We start from the raw sequence: 8,870 nt of genomic DNA, 5'->3' as shown, positions 1-8,870 counted from the left end.
ATAAGAAGAGCTTTGTTTTGCAACTCAAGGTTTATGACACCTAGCCCCCCTGGGCTTTTGGTTTGCAGACTGCTTTCCAAGCGACTTGAGATGGTTTTTTTTGCATTTATGTCTGCTCCTCTCCAAAGGCAGTGCCGTCTGAATTTGTCAATCTGCTTGATCACTATTTTTGGGAGTTTCAGGGTGCACATGAAATATGTTGGGAGAGAGGAGAATACCGCATTGACCATTTGTAATCTGCCAGCCTGAGATAAAAAGATAGAAGTTGATGCGAGTCTTCTTTCGATCTTCTGAATGAGGGGGAGGAACGCTCCCAAGTTGGGTTTTTTAAGTCCCAAAGGAAGCCCGAGATACGTGAAAGGCATAGTTCCAACCTTGGAGTGAAACGTATTTGCTAAGATTGCCAATTTCTGATCTGAGACATTGATGTGATAAATATTAGATTTGTGATAGTTCACATGGAGGCCTGTGGAATCTGCAAATGAATTAAGCATCGCTTTGAGGAAGAAAAGTTGTATAGGACAAGCCTCCAAGATCAAAATAGTGTCATCTGCATATTGAATAACCGGGAAGTCAGCCCCACATGAATGCGGGATTGGGAGGTTGAGGATGCCACAGTCTTTAGCCTTGTTAACAATTGACTGAAGGAGATCTACTGCCAGGACAAAGAGAAGAGGGGACAGGGGGTCCCCCTGTCTAACCCCGCGCCTACAGTGAAAACGTCTTCTAGGGACACCATTTAAAAGCACTTGGGATGTACCAGATCCTAAAATCATTGAAATCCAGTGGATCCATTTGGCCCCAAAACCCTTATGCCTCAATATGTCAATGATAGCCGCATGCTCTAATTTATCATAAGCTTTTTCAAAATCCAGCTTTAGAATCACCATTTCTTTACCCGACTTGTGATAGATAGAGATGTATTCAAAATCCCATGCTAAGCAATCCTGAATTGTCCTTGCCTTCAAGAAGTCGTATTGATTCTGGTGGACTAATTTGGTAATCACCAACTGAAGACGATTAGCAAGAAGCTTTGTCAGCACTTTCACACTTGTGTTGAGGAGGGATATCGACATGTAATCTCCCACCGAGGCAGGAGAGTTGTGTTTAGGGATGAGAGTCACATAAGATCCATTGATGCTATCCTTGCAGATTGATCCATCATAGAATTTATCACAAAGCTCATAGAAATTTGAAGCAATCACCAGCCAGCATTTACGCACAAAATCCATGTTGAAACCATCAGGGCCTGACGACTTATTTGTAGGCAAGTTTTTGATGATCTGGTCTATCTCGCTACGTGAGAAGGGCATCTCCAATGATGACATGTTGCTAACTGGCTGAATCAGTGTAGACAAGTTGAATACCATAGACGTTTGTTGAGAGGTCCCCAATCTATCTTTGAAGGTTTAGAAGAGCACATCTTCTTTGTCCACATGAGAGGTAACAGCAATGCCATTATCGTCTTCGAGGGACAAAATAAGGTTATGACGATGCTTGGTAGTGGCATTTACGTGAAAAAAATTCATGCTAGCATCCCCCAAAGTAGCCCATTTGATTTGGCCTCTCTGTTTCCAGTATGTTCGTTGCTTGGAAAGAAGATCATGCAAATGATGAACAAGAACATCCTTAAGATTCCATTCTTGAATCGTTAAGTCTCTGCTTTCCTCAATGAAGTCCATAAGTTGAATGATCATTTCCACCTTAACAATCAACTTAGCTAGATTAGGGAGGGATTTATGCCACCCTTGGATCACCTTTCTTGCCTGTTTGAATTTAGCCATAAGCCGTTTCGCTGGATCCGGCCGAAACAATGATTGAGTCCAAGAACCTTGAAAGATTGAGTGAAAGTCTTCAAGTTGAAGCCAATAATTTACAAATCTAAAAATGGGCGGCTTAGGAACGTTAATTTGGACGTTGACCACCTAGGGAACGTGATCCGAGGCACCCCTAGCCATAGAATGAGCGAAAGTGGCGGAAAAGTTGGAAGACCAAGCCTGTGAGACAAAACACCAATCCAACTTTTCGAGTAAAGGGTGACGTTGCATATTTGACCAAGTGAAGGCTTGCCCTTTGAGGGGAATTTGGGTAAGTGAGAATGAGCCATTTTTTCTGTATCCCATGTGCCCTCACTTTTATAGTCCAATGAAAACACATACAATAATGTTGAGCCTCAACATGTGGACTTCAGCGATCTAGTATTAAATATATACAATATGGAGAAGTATACATGTTGCGGCAGATAGAGATCTTCTCTCTCGGTCGCCGTGCGAGTCCAATGTCACCGTGCTGGCCTCGCGGTCTCACGCGTACCACCGGCGCGGTCTGTGGGCGATCAAGGCTAAGCACGACGGCGCCTTCCCGAAGGCCGAGAAGCCCACCGTGGTCGCCGAGCCCAAGTTTTATCTCGCCGATGACACGAAGCCGCGCAAGCCCAGCACCCGCAAGCCGAAGCCCAGAAGCTTAGGTACCTGTGTGTGGATTGCACCACTTTCTTCAGTATTGTTTGTTCGTCGTGAACTACGAGTCCTAACGGTTACTGGTGCATGCAGGTAGTCAATCACTCCGAGCACCATGCTGATTCTACTCACCGGGAGGTTCATGGGGAAGAGAGTTATTTTCCTCTAGCAGCTCAAATCTGGCTTGCTCCTTGTTACCGGTGAGCCTACGTTAGTCTGAACTGTTTAGTTCGAAGTTCTGTTTGTTGAATTATTGAATGGTGTGTTATAAATGCATTATTTGTCTTGAATAACTACATTAGTTGTTTTCTGTCAACATCTCCTTGCCTTTCTTCTGTAGTGGAACGTTGTAGATTGAACATTAGTCAGTACAGTCGTCTTGGAGTTGAAATGCTTGATGTTGAAGTTAATATTGTCTTGAAATTTGATGACTACTATGGAAATCTGTTTCTGCTATCTGTCTTTGCATTCGATGATGGAAACTACTTGTATTGCAGTGATATTGAATTTTATGGACGTGTTTTATTTGGAAATGAGAGTCTCAATAATTGTGTGTATAGCAAATCCAACACATTGATCAGAAATGGTTGGAACTACTAGAATTTGATTTCAAATTCTGTAAAAGCCCTGTCACATGACCCTTTTTTGTGGGAATAGATTGGGATGAATTTGTCATGAACATTTGTTTTACTGCTTGCATTGATTGTTTCCTTTTCCCACATTGTTTTATAGAATGGGTGAAATCTCCATTGTTTCAACATACAATGATAAATCCTGAATGCATTATCATGCTGTTTTGAGTGTTCTGATCATATATCAACACTGCTTACTTCGAGTAATTTGATGCTATTTCAAACCTTGTTAGATTATCTTTTTACACATATTACAATGTTAATATTGATTTGAGGCAACACCAATTTGACAGATGAATGTACCTAATGGTTGACTAGTACAAGATATTAAAAACTTGGTTTCTGTTTTGTACGATTTAGGAGCTTTTTAAATCAGTTCTTTGCTCGTGCATGTTTTGCACCTATATTAGATGTGTATATATTGAGCAGTTGCTCCTTAATTGTTTATGCTATAGTAGGTTTAGTATATGCATTATTTCTTTCTCGCATGCTATTACTAGCTACTAAGGCATCATAAAAACATGAGCAGGTTATGAACTCCTATTAGGTGCCGTTTGGTTCATGAAATGTAACATAAATGGTAATGGTAATGATTCACACTCAAATACCGGCGGTAATGGTAATGATTCACACTCAAATACCGGCCGATCCAACTTGGTTGGTCTGCAACTCAACTCAGTCGATTCACCAGAACCCTAGCGCGTATCATGGTGCCCGTGCCCCCCCACACCCACACCTCCACCACCGCCCAGCCACCTGACGTGAGATGCGGATCAACTCCCCCACCACTCCACCCGCCGCCAACCCCCACCACCACCACTCCACCCCGCTGCTGCATCCGCTCCACGACGCTCGCCCGTACCGTCGCGGCCAGGAAGCACTACCACGAGACGCTCGATGCCGCCTTCCGTGTGCTCGAGGAGGAGGCCACGGACGCCACGTGAGGCAATGAAGGATGAGGGGTGGCGTTTGTAGGAAGATGGGTCAGCCACGAGGAGATCCCAACCAGCTTCACCCACATGCTTTGCGTCCGCCTCCCCTCCTGCACCTCGCCATTCTTCCCCTCCCACACCTCGAGAAGCACTACAGGTTTCACCTGCCCGTTCTCCTGCCCCAGGAACCGCTAGATCTGGGGGTACTACAACGGTTTGGCGGTGGTGGAGGAGGGCGACGACCACAGTATGAGTTGTGATGATTCTAATTGTTCCTTTGCTGGATCCAAATTATACACTATAATTATGTATTGTGATGATTCTGTGTTGTCTTAAAGAATAAACATCATATGAGTTGTCCCCAAATGGTAACCAAACTCAGACTCATTTTTGGATTGTCTCTGATTACCTCCTGCATCAGATGAGGGCGCTTTAAAAGTGCTCATCTGTTGAAATTCAAGAGTGATGTCAATACTCATATTTTCCCAAGTTAGTTGTGTGCACTTCCAAAGTTCCATGCTTCTATTCAAGCTTTATAAAGTTGTGGTTTATTTTGGCCAGATGTTCTCAGGTATGATGTTTCAGTTTTGGTGTCAGAGTGATTTTACTCAGCACTTATATAATAGATTTCACAAATCTATATGCAATGTTTCTCTCGTGCAAGAAGAATTTGAGTTATAAAAACAATCCCCTTTTTTGCCAAAAGCTATGTTGAATGCATACTTATTCTGGTGCCTTAATAGGTTCCATAGAAGTGGAAAGATCAAACAAATATTTAGGGTTGATAACTTAGAGGTAATGGCCGAGCACGCTTGTGAAGATAAATACGCCAGTGTTGATTTATTTTGTGCTCTATGCGACAATGGAGGTGAAATTGTAAGGTGTGTGTGTGTGTGTGCACTTTACCCATTTTTTATCTACTATCCATTATATGTTTCCTGCCAAGACGAGAGATATATTTAGAATGCTCCATGACACCTTAGGCGACAGAGCTTTTCAATCTCAGTTCAACTAATGAAATTTAGTCACTAGCCATGTTAGGTTTATTTTGTACTTGCTGGAATAAATTATATATATATATATATATATTATATATATATATATATTTTCTTGTTTGTATGGATTTTTTCCTCAAACTAGTTTGTATGAATTTCTTCGTGTGCTGCATTTTTTATCCACTATTTTATTTTGGAAGACATTTGTATTGGTTTTGTAGTGGCACACCCATATTATTTAAGGCATGTGCCACTAGATCTGGGATTCTGGAATAAACATCTCATAAGAGGTGGTTATGTTGTGGTCATAGCAGTATGTTCCTATGTGCTGTTGTCATTCGTATGATCTCCTTGATTTATATGCCAGTGTGTTTTATATGATCTTATATGCCAGTACTTTTGTGTATAATTCACAGAAAAGTCATATATTCACATATGGTGCTTCTGGAACAATGCAGCTGTTATCAGGGGTGCTTTAAGAAGCAGCCTTCTGAAGCCAGAATCTATGTTGGCGTCGCCTGTTTCATTGTGTTCATGATGATCCTTTCAGTAATATGACTTTTTAGGTAGTAAAGGAAACGTTTTTGCTCTGGTTTTTGCAAGAGGTTTGCACATAAACATTTTTATGTGTTGCTGGTCCACGGTGTCATCCCCGAGGCCGCATCCGCAGGTCGCGCCGACCTCGCGCTCCAGTTCTTTCGTCCTGCTATTGTAGTTTTGTATTTTTTAGATTAATATAACCTGCCACAGGTCTAGATCAAATCAATTTTGTGGCTGAGTGCACCCACCACCACCGATACTTGGATTAATGGCATAAACACTTAATTAACAGGTACTTCCACTATTCTCTTGTTAGCCTGTTTGATTGTTCTAGTGGATTTGTTTGGCAAATTGAACAAGGATTTGTTTGGCTTCCAAATGGTTTGTTGGTCCTAAAATAATCAGAATCACATGACAACTGTGCTAGAGATAATTGTTAGGATTTCTTGGCAAGCGAGGCCGGAGTTTGGTAGTTTTAATAAAATTTCCTTTTGACTTAATGATATGTTTTGAAGATCAAAACTTATACAAATTCGTAAACAACTGATAGTGATCCCTTTTCTGATTTCTGCATATGCTGACTGAACTGCGCATAAAACAGGGCATCAAGATGATCCTTCCAGTAATAGGCCTTTTTAGGTAGTAAAGGAAACGTTTGTGCTCTGGTTTCTGCAAGAGGTTTGCACATAAACATTTTTTATTGCAGTTTAGGCTCCAACCTTTGGTTGATAAACACTCTCACCATAAGTAACGAAGGAATAAGAATAAATGATGGGAGATACAAGAATATTAAAATGAATAAATGTTGTGACAGATTGTAGGAGAGCAACATGAGCTAAGTGAATGCATAACTCTACTATTATATTATATCATTCCTCTCAATCCATGTCTTTTAACTGGTGAATCATTTAGGTTTCTGTTTGATTTACTTATGCTTGTTCTGATGTGTCTTTATGCTTTATACAGGCTTACACAGACCTGTTTTAACAAGAGCCGGGCAGCGATGCTTCCATTTCGGACCACGACCTAGCTAAAGGCTAATGGTTCCAAGTGTCTGAAGTACCAAAAATAAGGCTAGCTTCTCGTTTTTTGTCATGTCAAAAAAATCGTGTATGATTGCAACAATATTGGCAAAATATCGTTGTACTTTATATTTTGATATACTGTGAACAAAACAAGTGCCCTCTGAGACCATCGTGATTTATGCATTTTCAAACTAAATTTTGCGACACTTCTTGTTGTGTTTTATGCTTCCATTAAAAAACAGTCTTACTGCATTTTACGCCAAATTTATGACATTTTTCGATGTGTTTTACAACAATCTCTTGCGAAGTGAGATTGTGCGCGTGTTTTACACTAAATTTTGTACTCATTTACGCTGTTTTAGCTCACGATTTACGCTGAAAGCATTCGAGCCAGAATCCGCGCACGATCGGCTGCACGCGATTTTCATGCCGTAATTTTGGGCCCCGTTTGCTGTTACAAAACAAATATAGAATTTACGTTAAATTTCATACTCATTTACGTTGTTTTAGATCATGTTTTACGCTAGAATTCGCCTGAGCCAGAACCAGCGCACGATCGGCTGCACGCGATTTTCACGCCGTAATTTTGGGCCCTGTTTGCTGTTACAAAACAAATATAGGATTTACGCTAAATTTCATACTCATTTACGTTGCTTTAGCTCACGTTTTACGTTGGAATTCGCCTGAGCCAGAACCTGTGCACGATCGACTGCACGCGATTTTCACGCCGTAATTTTGGGCCCCGTTTGCTGTTACAAAACAGATATAGAATTTACGCTAAATTTCATACTCATTTACGCTGTTTTAGATCACGTTTTACGCTGGAATCCGCCCTAGCCAGAACCCACGCACGATAAGCTGCATGCGATTTTCACGCCGTAATTTTAGACCTCGTTTGCTGTTACAAAACATATATAGGATTTACGCTAAATTTCGTACTCATTTACGCTGGAATCCGCCCGAGCCAGAACCAGCACACGATCCCAGGGCTTCCATTACCTCCTCCCTATATATATATCCACGCGTAAAACGTGCGCTAAAACAGCATAAATGAGTATAAAATTTAGCGTAAATCCTATATCTATTTTGTAACAGCAAACAGAGCCCAAAATTATGGTGTGAAAATCGCGTGCACCGATCGTGCGCGGGTTCTGGCTCGGGCGGATTCCAGCGTAAAACGTGAGCTAAAACAATGTAAATGAGTTCGAAATTTAGCTTAAATCCTATATCTGTTTTGTAACAGCAAATGGGGCCCAAAATTACGGCGTGAAAATCACGTGCAGTCGATCGTGCGCGGGTTCTAGCTCGGGCGGATTCCAGCGTAAAACGTGAGCTAAAACAGTGTAAATGAGTACGAAATTTAGCGTAAATCCTATATCTGTTTTGTAACAGCAAACGGGGCCCAAAATTACGGCGTGAAAATCGCGTGAAGCCGATCGTGCACGGGTTCTGTCTCAGGCGGATTCGAGCGTAAAACGTGATCTAAAACATCGTAAATGAGTACGAATTTTATCGTAAATCCTATATATATTTTGTAACAGCAAAAGAGGCCCAAAATTACGGTGTGAAAATCGCGTGCAGCCGATCGTGCGCGGGTTCTGGCTCGAATGATTTCAGCGTAAAACGCGAGCTAAAACAACGTAAATGAGTACGAAATTTAGTGTAAAACACGCGCACAATCTCACTTCGCAACAGATTGTTGTAAAACACATAAAAAAGTGTCATAAATTTGGCGTAAAACGCAGTAAGACTGTTTTAATGGAAGCATAGAACACAACAAGAAGTGTCGTAAAATTTCGTTTGAAAATGCATAAATCACGATGGTCTCATAGGGCACTTGTTTTGTTCACAGTATATCAAAATATAAAGTACAACGATATTTTGCCAATATTGTTGCAATCATACACGATTTTTTGACATGACAAAAAACGAGGAGCTAGCCCTGTCTTCGGTACTTCAGACATTTGGAACCATTAGCCTTTAGCTAGGTCGTGGTCCGAAATGGAAGCATCGCTACTCGGCTCTTGTCAAAACAGGTCTATGTAAGCCTGTATAAAGCATAAAGACACGTCAGAACAAGCATAAGTAAATCAAACAGAAACCTAAAATGATTCACCAGTTAAAAGACATGGATTGAGAGGAATGATATAATATAAGAGTAGAGTTATGCATTTAGATCATGCTGATCTACAACAACCTGTCACATCATTTATTCATTTTCAGATTATTGTATCGCCCATCATTTATTCTTATTCCCTCGTTACTTATGGTGAGAGCGTTTATCAAC

The 8,870-nt window shown here is 41.1% G+C and overlaps 1 pseudogene; it reads left to right on the top strand.

Annotated features, from left to right (window-relative positions):
- The first annotated feature begins 1,436 nt into the window (after positions 1–1,436).
- LOC103642806 (60S ribosomal protein L6-like) overlaps positions 1,437–8,870 on the top strand; it is a 51,897-nt pseudogene continuing 44,463 nt past the window's right edge.

This window comes from Zea mays, chromosome 10 (assembly GCF_902167145.1).
Source record: "Zea mays cultivar B73 chromosome 10, Zm-B73-REFERENCE-NAM-5.0, whole genome shotgun sequence".
NCBI lineage: Eukaryota > Viridiplantae > Streptophyta > Magnoliopsida > Poales > Poaceae > Zea > Zea mays.
The sequence above is the reverse complement of the archived record's forward strand: the minus strand, read 5'-3'. Positions and strand labels throughout refer to the sequence as shown.